Source organism: Caretta caretta, chromosome 9, assembly GCF_965140235.1.
Source record: "Caretta caretta isolate rCarCar2 chromosome 9, rCarCar1.hap1, whole genome shotgun sequence".
In the NCBI taxonomy this organism is placed as follows: Eukaryota; Metazoa; Chordata; order Testudines; family Cheloniidae; genus Caretta; species Caretta caretta.
This window is the reverse complement of record NC_134214.1, coordinates 35,225,512-35,247,312: the sequence shown is the minus strand read 5'-3', so window position 1 is coordinate 35,247,312 and position 21,801 is coordinate 35,225,512. Positions and strand designations below refer to the sequence as shown.

Here is a 21,801-nt window from a genome sequence, read left to right as displayed (position 1 = left end):
ATGATTTATAGTCACAAATTTGAACCATCAGATTGAAGGGAATGCCAACATTTCTATGATATTATATTCATATAAATTTCACTGAAATAACTGTTCATCCTTAAAGTCAGCTATTTATATTCTACATGCAATTGAAACTAATGTGTTGATCTAATTGCTTTTAGTGTTTGGAAAAAAATTAAAGCAGCTGAATTATTAAACTTAGAAAATTGGTTAGTTCTGCGAATGTGCATTAAATATTTTTCATAAGGATCCTTATTACCCCTTTTTAACATGAATAGGTACAAGGCTGATATTTTAATTCTCACTTTTGGGGTAAAAATGATGTAGGAGCCTTCCAACCAGGAAGGTGAGTACCTCCTGTCCTTTTACAATTTGTTGGCTTTGTGAAATCAAGATAAACTGTAGGAAGGAAGAAAGGATCATCATGGAAAAGCAAGTCTAAAACTGAACAGAAATTTGTAATTCATTGGGCTCACAAGTTCTTTTTCCAGAAGAAAGCAGAAGTTGTGACAGAGAGATGAGCTTTCTGCTTGTTCTACTCTCATTTAGTCTCTCAAATTTGAATTAACTAATCTAGACAAAGAAAATATTCTCTTAAAAAATACAGGTTTCAGAGTAGCAGCCGTGTTAGTCTGTATTCGAAAAAAGAAAAGGAGTACTTGTGGCACCTTAGAGACTAACAAATTTTTTTGAGCATAAGCTTTCGTGAGCTACAGCTCACTTCATGCATCCGATGAAGTGAGCTGTAGCTCACGAAAGCTTATGCTCAAATAAATTTGTTAGTCTCTAAGGTGCCACAAGTACTCCTTTTTAAAAAAAATACAGAAATTTCTACAGTCAAAAGTTGGTTTATCGTCTCAACATATCCATTTGGGTGAATCAAGTAGTATTAATATATTTAAGCAAGCATTGTGAGACTATATAAAATTTAATAATGAAAGAAGTATTAATCAGTTTTGTGCATGAGAATAGGCAGTCATTTTTTTGTTGTGGTGAGGGAATTTGTTGTTGACCATGCTTGTTTCCCCGGATTGGATTTAGCTGTTTGTAAGGTAGTATTTTCACACTCATCTTACAAAAAATGTACAGGAAAGAGATGGTAGTGCAGTCATCCTAAAATTCTAGATGTGAAGGGTTGATGACCTGTTTCTTGTCCTACCTATGGATTTTATTTTTCTTGAGTACTCCCCACAAGGACTTTTATAGGATATTTCAGTGGTCAATCAGAAGCAACCAAATTAAAAGCAATCATGACTTTGTATTTGCCAGAAAAGATTCCAGTGAGCTTTTACATATGAGTGAAGCTTTGAGCAAACAAATATTATTATATTTACAATTGTTTCACTTAACTTTTCTCCGTTGTACTTGCTTAGCTGCTCTGTTGAACTGGAAATTAACAGGATATGTAGAGTGTATAAAAATCAATAAAAAATGACATGTAAATCTTGTTCTGTAAGAAGGTGTAGTCATAGCAGAAACACATCTGTGGAAGCATAACTGGCATAGCTATGATTCTGGCCAATAGCAAGATGGACTGTGTACACCCCTGCCAAGAGACATGGCACTCTCTAGTTGCCTCCACAGCTCCTTTCTAATAAAGTATATAAAACAAAATTGTATTGATAGAAGAAAAATTCTACATTCTTCAATTGCAGAATATGTAACACCTTAGCTTCAGGCTCCCCCAAAAGAAAAAAAATAATCTCCACAATATGCGGTATTGTTATACCAATAAAATAAAAACCAGCAGGATCTTATTGAAGGGGAAAAGGCAAAATGTCACATTTATTGTGAATACAGAAAGAATCATAGTAAGCAGTTAGTTATAGCTATAACATTCCATTCAATTTCATATTTATTCACACATTCATTCATACACACACACACACACACACAGGTTCTGCAAAGTTGTTATTATAGTTACCAGCCTTAGAGTTGCTCATGCCAAACCACTGGCCAGGTGGCCTGGACATGAGGAGGGAGCAGGGCCTTGTCAGATGCTCATCTGATGCTCCTGGAAGTTGGTTTGCAGAATCAGACCCCAAAGTTCTCACTTTCTAGAGTCCATTTTTATAGGAATTTCTTCCTATGCCAGTCTGTGGGAATTGCTTCATCATGCTGTTGCTGAATCAATCAGCAGATAGCACATTCCTGAGTGCTCCATGCTGCCAGATGTTATCTTGTTCTTTGGTTCTCCCATCCTTGAGGCTGTTGGGTGGATTCCAGTCTGCCCTCCGGGGGTCCTCTGGTTATTTCCACTTGACGCCTTCTTCAGCCGATGGACACTGGATTCTTAGGCTGCCACCTCCCTGATCATTCAGTTATTATCCACACCAAGCATCCATCCACATACATCCTCTATCTCTATTTTAATCACAATTGTTAACAAAGCAAGATGAATACAACAAAAGGGCGGGGAGTCTCTGGGTGCTGTTTCTGTTGTTACAGAGTATTGCTTTGAGTCTCTCTCTGTGTGAGTAGTTGTTGTTACAAAGAATTACTTTGAGAACAGACTCTATCTCAGAATGTACTAACACAATTAGCAGCTTGCAAGTTTCACACATAGAGGGAGAGAAACAGTACCAAAAACAAAGAGACCTCTTAATTAGTAATACCCTGGAATTTAAACTATGGGGAATCTAACTCATTTGTGATTTTAATACAGAACTTCTTTAATATGATCCAACAGTATGAGGTAATAGGTTTCCTGAAACGAGAACATGGAAGTTATAAAACAAGAACTTTTACATGGAGCTTGCAATGCCTGTACTCGTGTCCATACCAACAACTCTGCCAGGCATTTTGGGATGGGATCTATAACTAGGGTGACCAGATAGCAACTATGAAAAAACAGAACAGGCGGTGGGGGTAATAGGCGCCTATATAAGAAAAAGTCCCAAAAATGGGACTGTCCCTATAAAAATGGGACATCTGGTCATCCTATCTATAACTTATCTGGCTGGGCTTGTGCAACCTATATTGATTTCTTTCTTTCTTTCTTTCTTTCTTTCTTTCTTTCTTTCTTTCTTTCTTTCTATAAGTAAGGGCATAGCGAGCAGATCGAGGGACGTGATCGTTCCCCTCTATTCGACATTGGTGAGGCCTCATCTGGAGTACTGTGTACAGTTTTGGGCCCCACACTTCAAGAAGGATGTGGATAAATTGGAGAGAGTCCAGCGAAGGGCAACAAAAATGATTAGGGGACTGGAACACATGAGTTATGAGGAGAGGCTGAGGGAGCTGGGATTGTTTAGCCTGCAGAAGAGAAGAATGAGGGGGGATTTGTTAGCTGCTTTCAACTACCTGAAAGGGGGTTCCAAAGAGGATGGCTCTAGACTGTTCTCAATGGTAGCAGATGACAGAACGAGGAGTAATGGTCTCAAGTTGCAGTGGGGGAGGTTTAGATTGGATATTAGGAAAAACTTTTTCACTAAGAGGGTGGTGAAACACTGGAATGCGTTACCTAGGGAGGTGGTAGAATCTCCTTCCTTAGAGGTTTTTAAGGTCAGGCTTGACAAAGCCCTGGCTGGGATGATTTAACTGGGAATTGGTCCTGCTTTGAGCAGGGGGTTGGACTAGATGACCTTCTGGGGTCCCTTCCAACCCTGATATTCTATGATTCTATGATTCTTCCCAGACCATACATGAAGCCAAAAGCATTGCAGCAGCACCAGTTCAGTCAGTTTTAACTTCATCTTGCAATGCAGTGCCTCATATATGACAATTATTCAGAAGCTCCTGCTCGGAGCAAGAGCACTAGGCATCTTCAGTGGTTTCTTCTCTCAGTTAAATTGTAGACATAGTTCTAGTGACTGCCCTGAAAATCTCCTGAGTGGGAACTGAGCGGACACTGGCTACCGGAAGGCAATATCTTGAGGCTAAACTTGCCTTAACATGGTGAGCTATGTTACTGCAACTGTGAACAGAATGAGTGGAGGAGCTTGGTGTATACATACATCTGTGATGTGGATGAGTAGGTACAATAGAAACAAACAAACTATGAGGGAGAAATGAATGACCCAGTGAGTGGAGCCTTGTAGTTTTCAGGCCCACATCTACACTAGAGCTAAAAAGTATGTCCCTTGAACTTGTCTTCAACACAGAACTCACCCTAGAGGCATTTTTTCCTACAGTAACAGGTGGTTTACTTCTGTTCATGCTGGCCAGTAACCGGCTGGATGGGGTCTTCTGTTGGCCCAGCCTATTGGCAGGTTCTGGAAACCGGCAAGGAGATGTCTGCTGGTGACTCGGTGGCAGGTTCAGCTCATCAGGTGGATATAAGGGGGTGCAAGGGAGCTCTCTGCTCACAGGGATCTGTGGCCCGAGGTTGAGCAGCACTAAGGGAGAAACCCTCACAACAGACAAGCCTGAGGAGGAGGAGCTGCCGCCCCGCAGCGCCCCTGGAGTCTCCCCGGCGCGCAGCTGGCCCCTTCCCAACGCCTCAGGGCGGAGCTGCTCCTCTTGCAATCCCTCCCGCGCTCGCAGTGATCGCGCCCCCGCGTCCCGCTCCAACACCCCCTCCTCATGAGCGGTCAGACCGGCCCGGACTCCACGCGAGCAGGGTGAAAGTGGGAGCTCAGACGTCACCCATAGACGGCGCGACCCCACTGCTGCGCATGCGCGTTCGGGATTGGGAGAGTCGTAGGGAGTCCGGCTGCCTGTCGTTGAGCCGCTTCAGGGTCACGTGCTGAGTCTGGTGAGCCAGGGCCGCTGTTGCGTTGCGCGCGGCGGTGAACGTGAGTGTGGGGAGAGGGGGCTCGGGGCTGTTCCCGGATGTGACCCTTCGCCCGTTGAGTCCCGACTCTCTCCCACTGCGCGCGGAGCCCCCCCTTCCCTTGGCCCCCTGAGAGGAGGCCTGCTGCTTCCTGGATCTCAGTAGGGCAGCCCCCTCCCCCGCGGGAACTCGGGGCCGTTGCCGGGGGACTGGCCGCCGCTTACGGCCATCTCTTGGCCCAGAATACCCCCCTCCTCAGTACCAGCCAGTACTGGCAGCAGGGCGGGTGTCTGCCCTGCTCTCCTGGCGCAACCTGTGGCCGGAGGGGCTAGGCCAGGCTCCGCGCTTGGTGCTGTGGGGCGACCAAGTTCTGCTGTGACCCAGGTAATTGGGGCTGACCGCAGCCAGCCGAGCCTGCTCCCTCTGCACTCGTGGGCCCCACCTGAAGCTTTCGGTCCCAGTTCTGCGAGCTGCCACAGGGCCTGGCACTAGCTACGCGCCTGGCACCTCCTCCCAACCCAGCATGCCAATGCACCTAACGAGCTGGCTTCCCCCACAGTCCAGAGGAGCTCCTCGGCGTGGGGGAGGGAGACAGCTATGGGCAATCCTCATCTAAGGGGGTATTCACCCACAAAAGCTTATGCTCCAATACGTCTGTTAGTCTATAAGGTGCCACAGGACTCTTTGCCGCTCCTCCAGTTATAAGCACTTGAAAATAGGCTTCTAATAAAAGCTCTTCGGAAATCATTATCCTGCTGCAAGCCTAATTATGGCAGTGTAGTACATCAGTGCTACACTGCCGTTTTAAGTCTATGTTGATGGCTTTGGAATTACAGGTAGTCTGGTGCCCTGGAATTATACATGTCACATCTGGTGGAAGTGTAGGCAGTCTGCATAGCAAAGATAAAACTCTTCATTTATATAGCGCTTTACTGTTTCAAACCCATTGGTGATAAGTATAAGAATGTACGAACGGTCATAATGGGTCAGACCACAGGTCCAGCTTGCCCAGTATCCTGTCTTCCGACAGTGGCCAATGTCAGGTGCCCCAGAAGGAATGAACAGAACAGGTAATCATCAAGTGATCCATTCCCTGTCGCTCAGTCCCAGCTTCTGGCAAACAGAGGCTTGGGACACCATCCCTGTTCATCCTGGCTAATAGCCATTGATCGATCTATGCTCCATGAACTTACCTAGTTCTTGTTTGAACTTCTTTCCTGTTATTGTCTTGACCTTCACATCATCTGGCAAGAAGTTCCACAGGTCATGCGTTGTGTGAAAAATACTTTTTATTTGTTTTAAATCTGCTGCCTATTAATTTCATTTGGTGACCCCTAGTTCTTGTGTTATGAGGCGTAAATAACACTTCGTTATTTACTTTCTTCACACCACTCATGATTGTATTTTATTCCTTTTATTTATTTTATTTTATTTCTCCATTTTACTAATAGGGAAACTGAGGAAGAGAGATTGTACAAGACTGTTTAGCAAGTCAGTGGCGGACATGAAACAAGAAAGCAGGAGACTTTTATGTGTGGGCCTTCAAATACTAAATATTTTACCAAAATTTGGTACAGAAACTGGCCCTTGAGTTTTAGGTCCTTGTTGTGTGATGGGATTCATCAGTTTGTGTGGCTACTAAATTGTGTTCACAGTGGGTTCTACCTCAGTGAAGTACAAGAATGTTGACAAATTATTTAAACATTTTAGCTGGAAGTTTTTTTTATACTACATTTTTACATCACAAGTTATGACAGATGTCTCATTTTTAAAATGTAATTAATATTTTTAACAGGCTGTCTAATAGCATTGAAGGGGAAAAAAAAGAAACAAGAAGTAGATAAAATGCCATATAGCATTTCTTATTTCTTATATATATATATAGCCTTTTGTCTGGTGGAAAAAATTTCCCTAGAGCCTAACCCCCCCATTTACATTAATTCTTATGGGGAAATTGGATTCGCTTAACATCGTTTTGCTTAAAGTCGCATTTTTCAGGAACATAACTACAACGTTAAGCAAGGAGTTACTGTAGTTGCAAAGTGGTACGATTTTTGCGTGAAGACAAGCCGTAAGAGGTCTGACCAAAACTGGATACTGCCCTAAAAGGTGGTGTCTGAGGGCTTATCAACACACAAAAGGTATACTACTGTACTATACAGTCCCCCAGTATAGATGCGGTTATATTGATATAAATGAATTTATACAGATATAGTTTATTCTGTTTTTATATGCAAATAAGATATACTGGTATAAGCACATTTATGCTAATATAACTCTGTCCACTCTAGTGGGACGGTAGCACTCTAACTCTACCCAGTATGTTTGTAGACATGCTCCTGTCTAAACCTTTGGAAAGTGGCCATTAATCATTGTTACAGGTTTTCTCTTTCTCAGTGGACCATCTCTTGGGAAGTGGATACTGAAACTATTTATCAAACTCTGTTGCGCTACTTTGTCTTCAGAAAATTCGGGAAAACTGGGCAGGGGATTAATATTCTCATCCCAGGATTAAGTTTTCTGTCTTTCTACACGTATGTAGACGTGGCATCTAACTGATTCTAAAACTTCAGGGAATGTTCAGGGCATCGATGGCCAGAACCCAGCTGATTTGAGGGGGCAGTGAGAAAACCAAAAATGAAGGAGACATAGAGCTCCTGATTAGTCACAGATTCAGGCACGTCTTCAGTTGTCTATAGATCAAACAACTGTTTGATGGACCTGATTACTGCATCAAGCATAATAATACTCCCTCTCATCTCTACTCATTCTTCCAATAGAATGTAACATGTTATGTTATAGCTATGTAGGTAAAACTTTAAGTGTAGAACTGGTCTAAGGGTTTGTCTACACTAGAAATGATACACCGGGACAGCTGCCGTGTAGACACTACAGCAATGGAAAGGGTTCTCTCATTGTAGTAAATCCACCTCCCCAAGGATAGTAGCTAGTTGACAGAAGGATTCCATGACGTAGGTTGGCTTAACTATGTCTTTCAGAGCTGTGAATTTTTCACATGCCTGAGGGGCGTAACTGGGTTGTCCTAACGTAGACCAGCCCCATATGTGTCCGTGGAGAGCTAAAGAAAGGTTATCTAGAGAGCAAGTGATTCTGGCAGTCTGACCAAAAAGTGGTCAGAGAGGAGATATTACTTTAAAGAGATGCAAGCTATTCACTTTTCTTGTTTTTCTGTGTAAGCCCCAGTGTAGGGCTGACAGCTTGGCCTGTCAGTGTGGGGCAGCGGGGGCCTCCAGCTGTGAGCTCAATGTGGGGCTGTCAATGTAGGGCAGCGATGGGAGGGGGGGCCCTCGAGTCAGAGCAGTCAGCGCAGGGAGGGAGGGGTTTGTGTGTGTCTAGCTGACAGCCAACAGACGATGTAAATAATGCAGTGTCTGTGCTGACACTGCATCACCCTAACTACATTGACTGAAGAGCTATGCCTTTTGTGGAGGTGGAGTTACTAAGTCGATGTAGCGGGTGACTTAAATCGGTAGGAGCTACATTATAGTATAGATGCTTACAGAGTTAGGTCAAAGTAAGCTGCCTTACATCGACCTAACTCTGTAGTGTGGACCATGCCTACGACTGAATCATGTTGATGTAGTCTTTTGAGAAAGCTTATGTTGGCTGTGTGTATGTTGTGTACCTGTTCTGTGGATTAATGAGACATCGCTTGCTAAGGCAGGTAACTTTCATAACCACTAAATAGATTTTAAATCATTGGTCAGATATGGATGCAGTGAATTTAAGTATAGGATATCAAAGTTAAGGGATAAAAATTTGTGTTTTTAAAATTGGAGATGCTCTCCCGCTGACAGATACCGCCGCTCCTTAGGGGTGGTTTAATTATGTCAGCGGGAGAGAGCTCTCCTGCCAGCATAGAGTGGCTACAGGAGAGACTTTACAGCTGCAGCGGTGCAGCTGTGCTGTTGTAAAGTCTGCAGTGTAGACATGGCCTTATTTTTTCAAAGTGTATTCTGTTTGCTATTTTAAAATATTCTAGGACAATGAAACTGGACTTGTATGTTTCAAATACTTTGCAGAAGCAAGTTTAAAATAAACTACTGTGAAAATGTTCTAAAATATAATTACAAAATTTCCACTACATTTTATAAGATATATTATTTATCATTATTATTCAATTTTTTTAAATTAAACCTAAATTTTGGGCCAAAGCTATTAGGAAAGAGTCTTTGTTGTTTGTACCTAATTGTATTAATTTTGTGTTGGCATTCCTGCCTGTCTTGTTTCTTGTGAACAAGATAGTAGCGGCTGTATTATAAGTGTGTGTTTTTTAGAAACATATTCCTTAAATATCTTTTCATAACAAATTAAAAACTTTGTTTCTTCAGTTAACAAAGCTTCGTATTGCTTTACAAATGAAAAATCATTAAATCCTTTAAAGAGCCATTTGATTAACCAGAAGTCACTCTGTGTAAATTAATTACAACTATAACGATGTCACAGCCTTGTCTTTTGTTATTAACCACGGAATTGACTGCCGGTTCCAGTAAGCTGTGAAACTTATAGCTAGTGGCTTGGCCTTCTGTTTACATTCAAATTAAGCATACACATTGAATATATACATGGAATTTACCCTATTTCAAATTTTTGAGCTGCTTTTCATGCTGGTTCAGTTTTCTCTACTTGCATTCTCATTTCTAATTCATTAGTGGATGATTTTCCAGGTATTGAAGGTAATGCTAAAGGAAGTGGCCTAACTTATTACTTTGGCCTCTTTACACTTAACATTTAGGTCAAGGTGTGAAAAATCCACATCCCTGACCTATGTAGCTATGCTGACCTAACCCCCAGTGTAGGCACAGCTAGGTTGATGGAAGAATATTTCTGTTCACCTAGCTACTGTCATTCAGGAAGATGGTGTTCCTACTGCGACAGGAAAACCCCTTCCATTTGTGTAGGCTGCATTTGTGTTATGGGATTATACTACCATAGCCATCGTTGTATTGTGTCGTTCCTGTAGAGTAGACATACTCTTTGAAACACATGCTTGGTTTTATACTGCAGATTTAGCATCCTAGATGATTAGATCTTCCTGATAAATCAGGATAAATCATCCAGAGTAGTATTTGCCTCATTAGACCACCAGCCTTTTCTTTCATAGAATTTCTGCTTCTATTCTGCTTCATTGTTAAGGTAGATACAACTCTAATACTTTACAAAGGTTGTTTGTTCATTGATTTTATTACAAATAGTTATTTCACGTGTTCTAACTAGGAATTCTCATTACAAATCAGCTTTGGCTCTAGGCTGCTCTTACTGCAGTACCCTTAGCTTTTTGAGAGAAGATTGATGACAGCTCTTCCAAGGTTCAAGTTCTCGCACCCCCATAATTACTGAAGCAGTTTCAAAGCCTGAAATATGGCTGCACTGTCTACAACACTTGGCTACAACACCTAACCTGGGGAATGGTAAGGGGAAAGGATGCTCCACCAATGTCTTATTTCTCTATTTATTTGTAGAATGTCGACCCAAGGCAAGAGTTGAGTTTTTGCCTGCTTAAAAATGTATTTCACTTAAGCAGAGTCCCAGTCCTTGTTGTTAGACATTTGTAGCTCAGCCCTTTCTCCAGAAACTGGGGTTTTGATGTAGAGTAGATGACACACCACTGCTTTAGGGAAAGTCAGTAACATAGCAGGAACAGAATTAATTCGTAGTTGTTATCTATAAAAATATTTTAAGGAATGTTACTAACAGGCAATTTAATAAGGGTAATCCGTTAATCACAGTATAATATCCTATGGCTGCCAAACAATTTTTCTGAAGCAGAAGGGGTTCTATTCAAATTAAAAATAAATCCTTAAATGCTTTTCACTGAATTAGTGCAAAACAAACAAACAAAAACAAATTCCTGGAATGTTTAGTTCATACATTTATCTTGAGTAGGTGAAAAAAATGCAGACTCGTGGCAGCCTAGGTTAAAGACAAACATCCAGTTCAAGCCTATTCTGAAAATGTGTACATTTTGGAGGCGGTGGCATGTTTTGGAAATCATTGGAGAAAAAGAGAATAAGTCCTCCATTGTTTCAAGTCTCATTAGCTTTTTCATAAACACAGTAGAGGCTGAAGGAAGAATGTTTCAGACAGTTGAAAGCACTATGTGTTTTAAATGAATTGCATTCCAAAAAGCTCTCTAGAAACTGTTTGCTATCTTCCTTGTGTGTTTCACTTATAGGGGCCAAATATAAAGCTTCTTGGATGACATATTTTTGAGGATACATTACCATTACTATTATTTATTCACATTATAATAGCGTTCAGAGGTCCCAGTAAGATTTGGGACCTGTTGTAGTTAGGGATGTAAATATCGTTTAAAAAGTTAACTGGTTAAACAATTAAAAAGATAAAAAGGCAAAATTTCTGAATCATAGAATATCAGGGTTGGAAGGGACCTCAGGAGGTCATCTAGTCCAACCCCTGCTCAAAGCAGGACCAATCCCCAACTAAATCATCCCAGCCAGGGCTTTGTCAAGCCTGACCTTAAAAATTTCAAAGGAAGGAGATTCCACCACCTCCCTAGGTAACGCATTCCAGTGTTTCACCACCCTCCTAGTGAAAAAGTTTTTCCTAATATCAAATTTAAACCTCCCTCACTGCAACTTGAGACCATTACTCCTTGTTCTGTCATCTGCTACCACTGAGAACAGTTTAGATCCATCCTCTTTGGAACCCCCTTTCAGGTAGTTGAAAGCAGCTCATTCTTCTCTTCTCCTCCACAGATTAAACAATCCCAATTCCCTCAGCCTCTCCTCATAAATCATGTGTTCCAGTCCCCTAATCATTTTTGTGGCCCTCCACTGGACGTTTTCCAATTTTTCCACATCCTTCTTGTAGTGTGGGGCCCAAAACTGGACACAGTACTCCAGATGAGGCCTCACCAATGTCGAATAGAGGGGAACGATCACGTCCCTCGATCTGCTGGCAATGCCCCTACTTATACATCCCAAAATGCCATTGGTCTTCTTGGCAACAATGGCACACTGTTGACTCATATCCAGCATCTCGTCCACTGTAACCCCTAGGTTCTTTTCTGCAGAACTGCTGCCTAGCCATTTGGTCCCTAGTCTGTAGTGGTGCATGGGATTCTTCCATCCTAAGTGCAGGACTCTGCACTTGTCCTTGCTGAACCTCATCAGATTTCTTTTGGCCCAATCCTCTAATTTGTCTAGGTCCCTCTGTATCCTATCCCTCCCCTCCAGCGTATCTACCTCTCCTCCCAGTTTAGTGTCATCTGCAAACTTGCTGAGGGTGCAATCCACACCATGCTCCAGATCATTAATGAAGATATTAAACAAAACCGCCCCCAGGACCGACCCTTGAGGCACTCCACTCGATACCAGCTGCCAACTAGACATGGAGCCATTGATCACTACCCACTGAGCCTGACAGTCTAGCCAGCTTTCTATCCACCTTGTAGTCCATTCATCCAGCCCATACTTCTTTAACTTGCTGGCAAGAATACTGTGGGAGACCGTGTCAAAAGCTTTGGTAAAGTCAAGGAACAACACATCCACCGCTTTCCCTCATCCACAGAGCCAGTTATCTCGTCATAGAAGGCAATTAGATTAGTCAGGCATGACTTGTCCTTGGTGAATCCATGCTGACTGTTCCTGATCACTTTCCTGTCCTCTAAGTGCTTCAGAATTGATTCCTTGAGGACCTGCTCCTTGATTTTTCCAGGGACTGAGGTGAGGTTGACTGGCCTGTAGTTCCCCGGATCCTCCTCCTCCCCTTTCTTAAAGATGGGCACTACATTAGCCTTTTTCCAGTTGTCCGGGACCTCCCCCTATCGCCATGAGTTTTCAAAGATAAGGGCCAATGGCACTGCAATCACATTCGCCAACTCCTGTAGCGCTCCCGGTTGCAGCGCATCCGGACCCATGGACTTATGCACGTCCAGCTTTTCTAAATAGTCCCGAACCACTTCTTTCTCCACAGAGGGCTGGTCGCCTTCTCCCCATGCTGTGCTGCCCAGTGCAGCAGTCTGACCTTGTTCGTGAAGACAGAGGCAAAAAAAGCACTGAGTACGTTAGCTTTTTCCACATCCTCTGTCACTAGGTTGCCTCCCTCATTCAGTAAGGGGCCCACGCTTTGAAGGACCTTACAGTGATTATTATAGTAAGGACCTTGGATTAATATAATTATCAGAAGTGATGAAAGCCAGAGGAACCAAGGATGAATAAAGTAGGCAAAATGGAATGCTGTGGTAAAGAGGAAAATGTATTGAGAATTCAGGTAATTTAATCAATTGCTGTTCTGTATTTATTTCTTTGTTTTGTTATGAACAGGCAAGAATGATGAAATTGACATTAGGGATGTGAAGTCAGACGAAAGAAGTGTGTTTTGAAGGAGAAGGGGAAGGGTCTTTGACACAAAGGAAGGCACCTGTCCCAGACATAAAGGGCTGATGTATAAAAGGTATAGAATTCGAATGAGAGGAAGATTTAAAGGGAACATACCTTGAAAGGAGTAAACAGAGTGTAAGAGAAATACGGAAAGAGAAATAACCATTTTATTGCAATACAATGCTTCCAAGTATTGCCCCAATTAATGCAAGCCCCCTAGGCACATGCTTAAGTGCCATACTGAATAGGGATGCTTTTCCGAATTGGGGCCTAAATGAGCTGCTGTTTTGTAGGTGCTGAAATGAAGGGAATGATTATTCTGCATCCTTTTCTCTGCAATAGCTGAGAAATCTTTGTTCTCAGCCAGAGATATTGCTGTGAAAGTGAGCACTCCTGTGTCTTGTGTATTTTCAGGGGGAAGGAAAAATTCTTTGGAAACGAAGGCACTGTCACAGGGTAGCTGGTCCCTGTGAGTAGACCAGGCCCAGTTCCCCTGTGTCAGAGCAGGTGAGCCCAGTTCAGCCAATTAAGGGGGTAGGACTACACCTGTGGCTATAAAGGCCTGTTGGAGGGCGGGAAGAGAAAAAGAGTGATTGGCGCAGGATATGCCTGGGGAGAGGAACTCAGAGGAGGGGAGCTAACTATAGGGGTGAGTCTCTGGAATAAGGGGCTAGGTGCTAATCGGGACAGCCCTGGGGCCAGTGTTCCAGAAAGAGAATGAGACCTGGCTGTGCCTGGGAAGCTACAAGAAGCAGGATTATCGGAGACCCCTGGGAGGGCAGGCCGTGAAATCCTAGGACAAAAGATCCGTGGAGGAACTGTTTTTGTCTGTGCTTATGTTTGGACAAATAAACCTACTTAAAGGTGTCTGGGCATGGCAATAAGTGCTTATTAATCTGTGAAGAAGTCATGCTGTGCCACATATGGTTAGGCATGGAAGAGCTTGATTTTTATTTTTTTCTAATTTTGATTATTTTTATTTTTACAGTTGTAGGAAGTTAAGGGGGATGTATGGTTAGGGCAGTGCTGTCAGCGGGGCTGCAGGGGGCTCCCTGCATGTCAAAGGAGTTCAAGATACGGGAACAAGATATAATAGGGGAGGCTGCAGTTGCCCAGCCCAGTGGAGCTGAGACCCCTGGCCATGACTGCAAGGAGGCAGACTATCACCGCAGGTGTGCTAACTGTTACCAGTTGTGGTGGGTGGGTGGTGTGTAGGTGTGGGTTTTGTGTGTGTGTGTGAGTTGTATGTCAGTTGAAATGTACATTTACTGACAGTTATTAATTAAAATAGAATTCAGACAAGCCTATATATGGTGGAGAATGTGTGCACTTTGATCCGCCCTGATATAAGGGGAGAGTGAGGTGGCTCTTTGGTGTCCAGTGAAGGAGTCAGAAAAACAGAGGCAGGGTGCTGCTGCATGACCTTTGGCCATGAGGAGGCACTGAGGTGGTAACCACCATTTCACATGCACTATTAAGGTGTTTTACTTTGTCGTATACTAACCAGTGCCAAATATTTTTTGTGTTACTTACTTTTTATACTCTCTTTTTCGTAATTTAAATGTAACGCTCATGAGTGAATTTTGAACCTTAAAGTAATGCTGTTTCTTGTTGTCATATTTTGGGTTACTCTCTTAGAGTTCTATAAGGAATTTCTTAGAATTCTATACTATGCTTTTTATTTTTGACCCAGGGATTTCTTCTGTTTTTTTAAGAATTCTTATTTTAATTTTTGGGAAACCAAACATGTTCAAAAATAAACAATGTATTTCATTTAAATTGATGGGGAGAAATAGAATAGTATGTATAAAACAATCAGTCTGTTAGTCTATTTTTTTTCGATAAATTTGATAAGGGATACAATAATGCACAGGACAATTTCATACCAATACATTTTAAATTTGTTTTTTAAATATAAGTAGTGAAATACATTGTTTTGATAATATACACATGCTACATACATTTTAATGAAATGTAACTATACTGTATGAGAAATATATTGTAATTATAAAAGACAATTTTCTTTCTAGTTTTAGGATCTTGAGTTAAGAAGAAACAAAAACTTTTGCACTATTGCATTAACTAGAGCATTCTTACTGAAAATTCTGATGTATTTCTTTATATATTGCTATTGGGGGAGCTGGTTGCAATTGCTGTATTTAGGCTACCCCCCACTTTTCTTCATAAAAGTTTTTTGTTACTGTTTTGTTGAAAAGTTCTAACACCTCTGTTATTTACAACAGGTCTTTGAAATTCAACAGGAAGACAGCCCTGTAGAGCCAGATAAGAGCCGCCCCCCCCCCCTGAAATTTTGTTCAGGTTTAGTTGAATTATGAACTTTTAAAAATTGCTCTTTTCCTTTCTGTTGCTTGTATTATCAACAAAATTTTGGCTGCATGCAAAAATAACTGAACATTCTAAAGAGCCGGGCCCACTCTCCCACCAGAAAATCAGCATAACCAGCACACACTGCATTGGGACTCCCTCTGTCAGCTCCACCCCCTAGACCAAGCAGATGGCCCAGTGGCTCCCTCCCCACCCTCTGGGGACACTATGTGGGGCAGGGGCTCTCCTCAAACAGCCCCCAAACCCAGCATATAGTTTCAATAGCCATTCACTCTCTGAAATAATAGCCTTCTCTTGTTGCAACCTAATTAGTTATTGGTGTAACAAAAGAAGTAGAAGTCTCTTGCTGCAGTGCTGATGCATGGTAGAGGTGGTGATTGTTACAATTACACATAATATAATTTGTTTTTCCTTTTTTTAACACCATAGCCCCGGGAAATTATCTACAACAATACTGTGTTAAAAGAATATTAAGATTGCAAATGCCAGAATTTAGGTTGACCATGCAATCTTAACTTGGCCCTCTTGTGCATATGTGTTATGGTATGTAGTAGAACCTCAGAGTTATGAACTGACCAGTCAACCGCACACCTCATTTGGACCGGAAGTACACAATCAAGCAGCAGTGACAAAATAAATAAATAAGTAAATAAAAAAGCAAATACAGTACAGTACTGTGTTAAACATAAACTACTAAAAAATAAAGGGAAAGCAGCATTTTTCTTCTGCATGGTAAAGTTTCAAAGCTGTTTTAAGTCAGTGTTCAGTTGTAAACTTTTGAAAGAACAACGATAATGTTCAGAGTTACGAACGTTTCAGAGTTACGAACAACCTCCATTCCCGAGGTGTTTGTAACTCTGAGGTTCTACTGTAGTTTTAATTACCTGATCACATCCTGTATTTTCCACATGCCCCCTATGTTCAGGGCGCAAGGTGGACGGTGTTCAGGGAATGAATTAGGGTTGAGTAGTGAATAAGGCCAAAAGTATAACTGGGTTCGAAAAAGAACTAGTTAAGTTCATGAAGGATAGGTCCATCCATGTCTGTTAGCCAAAATGATCAGGGACATAATCCTATGCTCTGGCTGTGTCTAAGTCTTTGACTGCTAGAAACTGGGACTGGATGACAGGAGATGGATCACTTGATAGTTGCCCTGTACTGTTCATTCCTTCTGAAGCATCTGTCACAGAATACAGGGCGAGATGGACTATTGGTCTGATCCAGTGTGGCCATTCGCCTGTTCATAAAATTTCTAAGCAGCAGTATTTATGCTACTATTTTCATGGGTGGTCAGGTCAGATCTTCTTTAAGACCTACTTCAGAGCTAGAAAAACTTGAAAACTTAGGCATTCTACAGGCCGTGAAGAACTCAAGGAAAAAATAACTGATGTGCTGAAGCATATGCAGATTCTGAGCTTGTATTTTAATGCCATTTACTTACATGTGGGTGAAGGAGTATCACGTTGTCTCTTCTGAACATTCAGGGTGCTGCTTGCAAAATACATCTTTGTTAATTTTGGGGATTGTTTACATGGGAACATTCAGGAAAGTTAAGGTGAATCAGCCAAAGATGTGAAGTCAGTGTGCAAATATGTTAATCCCCTCCTCCTCATACTTTCGTTCAGTAATAAAGTAGGTTTAGATTGCTGTAACTAAGCATGTCTACCATAGTGTGGTGTAGACCATTGTTTCTCAACCAGCGGTTCGGGGCCCTCTGGGGGAGCTGCGAGCAGGTTTCAGGGGGTCTGCCAAGCAGGGCCAATGTTAGACTTGCTGGGGCCCAGGAAAGAAAGCTGAAGCCTCATCACATGGCGCTGAAGCCCGGGGACCCACCACCCAGGGCTGAAGCTTGAGCAATGTAGCTTCACAGTGATCCAGGTGGCATTGAGCCCCAGGCAATTGCCCTGCTTGCTACCTCCAACGCTGGCCCTGGCTTTTATATGCAGAAAATCAGTTACTGTGGCAGAGGTGTGCTTTGGAGTTTTTATAGCATGGGGGGGACCTCAGAAAGAAAAAAGTTGAGAATCCATGGTGTACATGCTTTCTACATCGACGGAAGGGGGTTTTCCATTGATGTAGGAAAGGCCTGTCCCCGAGCTGCAGTAGCTAGGTCAGTGGAAAAATTTAAATCAGGGTTTAGGTCAGCTTAACTGTATTGCTCAGGGTGTGAATTTTTCAATTTTTTATCAGGTGAAAGGAAAACCAGTTCTTTTTCTCTTATTTTTCAGCTTGTTTATATTATGCATTTGGTAATACTTTGAATATAGTCAGTTTCACTGTTTTGTTGAAGTGCAAGCCCCTTTTCAGGCTCTGCAAAAGAGGGTGTTTGACAGCTTTGGTGTTGCAACTGGAAACAAAACCAAAATGGGTAGCAAGTAGGATTGTGCAAAGAGAGAAAGGGAAGGAGAAACAAGCTTGAGGATGTTCCAGTGATAAGGTTTGAGCCTGCTCAGACCACATTCTAAACATCAACAGGGGAGCAGAAAAATACTCTGACTTTTAAAAAAGATTTTAAATATATCCAGTTGACAGTATCTCTTATGATAGATACATTACTGTAAATATACAGTTTTTATTATATTTCTACTCTTTGTTCTGAGGCTGGCTTATGACAGGGCTGAACTACTTTAGCTGAAAGATATATGGCTCTGTAGGGCATAGGTGGGTAGACGAGCCTCATTCTTATGACATTGGCAGTTGGTCTGGTGCCATTTAGAACATTGTATTTCAGTTTCTTCTGAATTGCACTAGCTTAGGTAGGTTACGCTTCTCCAACTCCATTGTGGAGTTCAGCTTTGGTATGTATTATGCTTCTGTATCCTTTAACGTTCTCTTTTTCCTTTAGTTCCCTGATGTCCTGGAGTGGCTCCTTGCCAATGGTTTTCTTTATCGGTTTTAGCTGTGTCATTGAAATTGTGTTTGAGCTCACCTTCTTCAAAAGGGTGTACCAACAGGTTTTCGGTTGCCACAGTTTTTGCAGAATGAGACTCACCAAAACGAAAGACTCCACTAGTATGCTGGTCGAAAGATTGGAGCATCTTGCTAGATCTATGTAATTCAACTCATGAATTTTGAAAACTTTCAATTAAAATTGCTACAGTTTCTGAATCCTTAGAAGGTACAGTGCCAAAAGTGAAATGCCTGCAAGCTGCATGGAAACTTTTTTTAAAGATACCATAATAGAGGCTCAACTTTAATGTATACCCCAAATTAAAAAACACAGGAAGAGAACCAAAAAAGTGCCACCATGGCTAAACAACAAAGTAAAAGAAGTACTGAGAGACAAAAAGGCATTGTTTCAAAAGTGGAAATTAAATCCTAGTGAGGAAAATAGAAAGGAGCATAAACTCTGGCAAATGAAGTGTAAAAATATCATTAGGAAGGCCAAAAAAGAATTTGAATAACATTTAGCCAAAGACTCAAAAAGTAAGAGCAAAAAATTTTTAAGTACATCAGAAGCAGGAAACCAGCTAAACAACCAGTGACGATTGAAGTGCTAAAGGAGCACTCAAGGACAATAAGGCCATTGCAGAGAAATTAAATGAATTCTTTGCATCAGTCTTCATGGCTGAGGATTTGAGAGAAATTCCCAAACCTAAGCCATTCTTTTTAGGTGACAAATCTGAGGAACTATCCCAGATTGAGGTGGTGTTAGAGGAGGTTTTGGAACAAATTGACAAGCTAACCAGTAATAAGTCACCAGGACCAGATGACATTCACTCAAGAGTTCTGAAGGAACTCAAATGTGAAAAATATCAGAACTATTAACTGTAGTTTGTATCCTATCATTTAAATCCACTTCTGTACCAAATGACTTGAGGATAGCTAATGTGACGCCAATTTTTAAAAAGGGCTCCAGAGGTGATCCCGGCAATTATAGGCTGGTAAGTCTGACTTCAGTACCAGGCAAACAGGTTGAAACTATACTAAAGAACAAAATTGTCAGACGCATAGATTAAAATAATTTTTGGGGGAAGAGTCAACATGTTTTTTGTAAAGGGAAATCATGTCTCACCAATCTACTAGAATTCTTTGAGGGGATCAACAAGCATGTGGACAAGGGGGATCCAGTGGCTATAATGTACTCAGATATTCAGAAAGCCTTTGACAAGGTCCCTCACCAAAGGCTCTGAAGCAAAGTAAGCGGTCATGGGATAAGAGGGAAGGTCCTCTCATGAATTGGTAACTGGTTAAAAGATAGGAAACAAAGGGTAGGAACAAAAGGTCAGTTTTCAGAATGGAGAGAAGTAAATAGTGGTGTCCCCATGGGTCTGTACTGGGCCCAGTCCTATTCAACATATTCGTAAATAAACTGGAAAAAGGGGTGAGATGGCAAAATTTTCAGATGATACAAAACTACTCAAGATAGTTAAATCCCAGGTAGACTGCGAAGAGCTACAAAAGGATCTCTCAAAACTGTGTGACTTGGCAACAAAATAGCAGATCAGATTAAACGTTGATAAATGCAAAGTAATGCACGTTGGAAAACATAATCCCAACTATATGTATAAAATGATGGGATCTAAATTGGCTGTTATCGCTCAAGAAAGAGATCTTGGAGTCGTTGTGGATAGTTCTCTGAAAACATCCGTTCAATGTGCAGTGGCAGTCAAAAAAGCGAACAGAACGTTTGGAATCATTAAGAGAGGGACAGATAAGAGGACAGAAAATATCATATTGCCTCTATATAAATCTGTGGTACTGTGTGCAGATGTAGCCTCCCCATTTCAAAAAAAGATGTATTGGAAAAGGTTCAGAAAAGGGCAACAAAAATTATTAGGGGTATGGAACAGCTTCCATATGAGGAGAGATTAATAAGACTGGGACTTTTCATCTTGGAAAAGAGATGACCAAGGGGGGATATGATTGAGGTCTATAAAATTAATACTGTTGTGGAGAAAGTAATAAGGAAGTGTCATTTGCTCCTTGTCATAATGCAAGAACTAGGGGTCACCAAATGAAATTAATAGGCAGCAGGTTTAAAACAAACAAAAGGAAGTATTTCTTCACACAACACACAGTCAACCTGTGGAACTCCTTGTCAGAGGATGCCGGCCAAGACTATAACAGGATTAAAAAAATAACTAGATAAATTCATGGGGGATAGGTCCATCAATGGTGTCCCTAACCTCTGTTTGCGAGAAGCGGGGAATGGGCGACAGGAGATGGATCACTCGATGATTACCTGTTGTGTTCATTCCCTCTGGGACACCTGGCATTGGCAACTGTCGGAAGACAGGATACTGGGCTAGATAGACCTTTGGTCTTACCCAGTATGGCTGTTCTTATATTATGTTCTTGGAGAAATTACTGTAAACATCTGTGAGGGACATGCTCTGTAATAAATTATGAGTAGTATGTATTGACCTGGTAATTGAGTGTGTTAACTGTATGAATATATTGGTTTACTTTAAGGGGAACTGTAAGGAGAACAAGCAGGAAGGGAAGAAGAATGGCTCAAGATAAGCCACTTCTCAGCTAACACTTAATTACATTTAAGACACTTTGCCCAAACTATTAACTCTTAAGATTCTAAGTTCTTACTCCAGCCAATTTGCAAAACTGGTTTTGATGACCTGGACCATGGTCTGAGAACCTGAAGATCAAAAGAAATATAGTAGTTTTAAAAAGGTACTCTGTCTCAAAAGGGGTTGACTGTTCAGAGAGGAGTTCAACAGGAACTAGACTGACACACAGGCACCCCTTAGGGATGTCTGAAGAAGTCAGGGCTGCGTGGGTTACCATTGGGGATAGTAAGACTTTAGGTAAGAGTGTTTATATATTGTGGTGTTGTTTTGAAAGCCTTTTATGTCTTCTGCTTTGTGCCTACTGTTAAAGTAAACAATATTTTGGGTTTAAAAAGATTGTTTGGTCACTATATCCACCACTAGTCACAGATTCCCAAAGAGAAAAATTCCAGATGCTGAAACCCATCAGACCTCCTGGATAAGCTCAATTGATACATAGGGTACTGCAGCCCATAGCCTAGTCTAAAAGTAGAATTGCAGAGTTCCACCTCCGGAGAGGTAAAGGTACAAGGCATAACACCTGAGGGAAGTGCACTCAGAGACACCAGAAAGGAGACAGAGGAGCAGGTGCATGTGTTACTGTGACATTATTGATCTGGGTCTTTGTGGACTTTTTGCCAGCATAAGTAAGGGTACTTCACTGTCCTGAATGACATTGTCAGGGGAATAATGCAGACACTTCAAATTTCTCATGTAGTTAACTGAAGTCTTGTTCATAGACTATATTTGAAGTAATTAGTTTGCAATTAAGTCAAATTATTGATGATTGCATCTAGTACAGGCTACAGGCAAGCTCAGGTCATATCTCAGATAACTCTATTAAATGAGCCATTGTGATGCCTCA

The 21,801-nt window shown here is 41.6% G+C and overlaps 1 protein-coding gene across 4 annotated transcripts in view; it reads left to right on the top strand.

Annotated features, from left to right (window-relative positions):
• Nucleotides 1-4,578: 4,578 nt before the first annotated feature.
• RHBDD1 (rhomboid domain containing 1) overlaps nucleotides 4,579-21,801 on the top strand; it is a 94,342-nt gene continuing 77,119 nt past the window's right edge. The window contains exon 1 of one of the 4 annotated variants that reach the window (XM_075132220.1): nucleotides 4,579-4,699. The gene's annotated coding sequence lies outside the window, so the exon portion shown is untranslated. Of the gene's footprint in view, nucleotides 4,740-4,856; nucleotides 5,102-21,801 lie in introns of those variants that run through there. The other 3 variants (XM_048864366.2, XM_048864365.2, XM_048864367.2) reach the window with 3 other exon arrangements.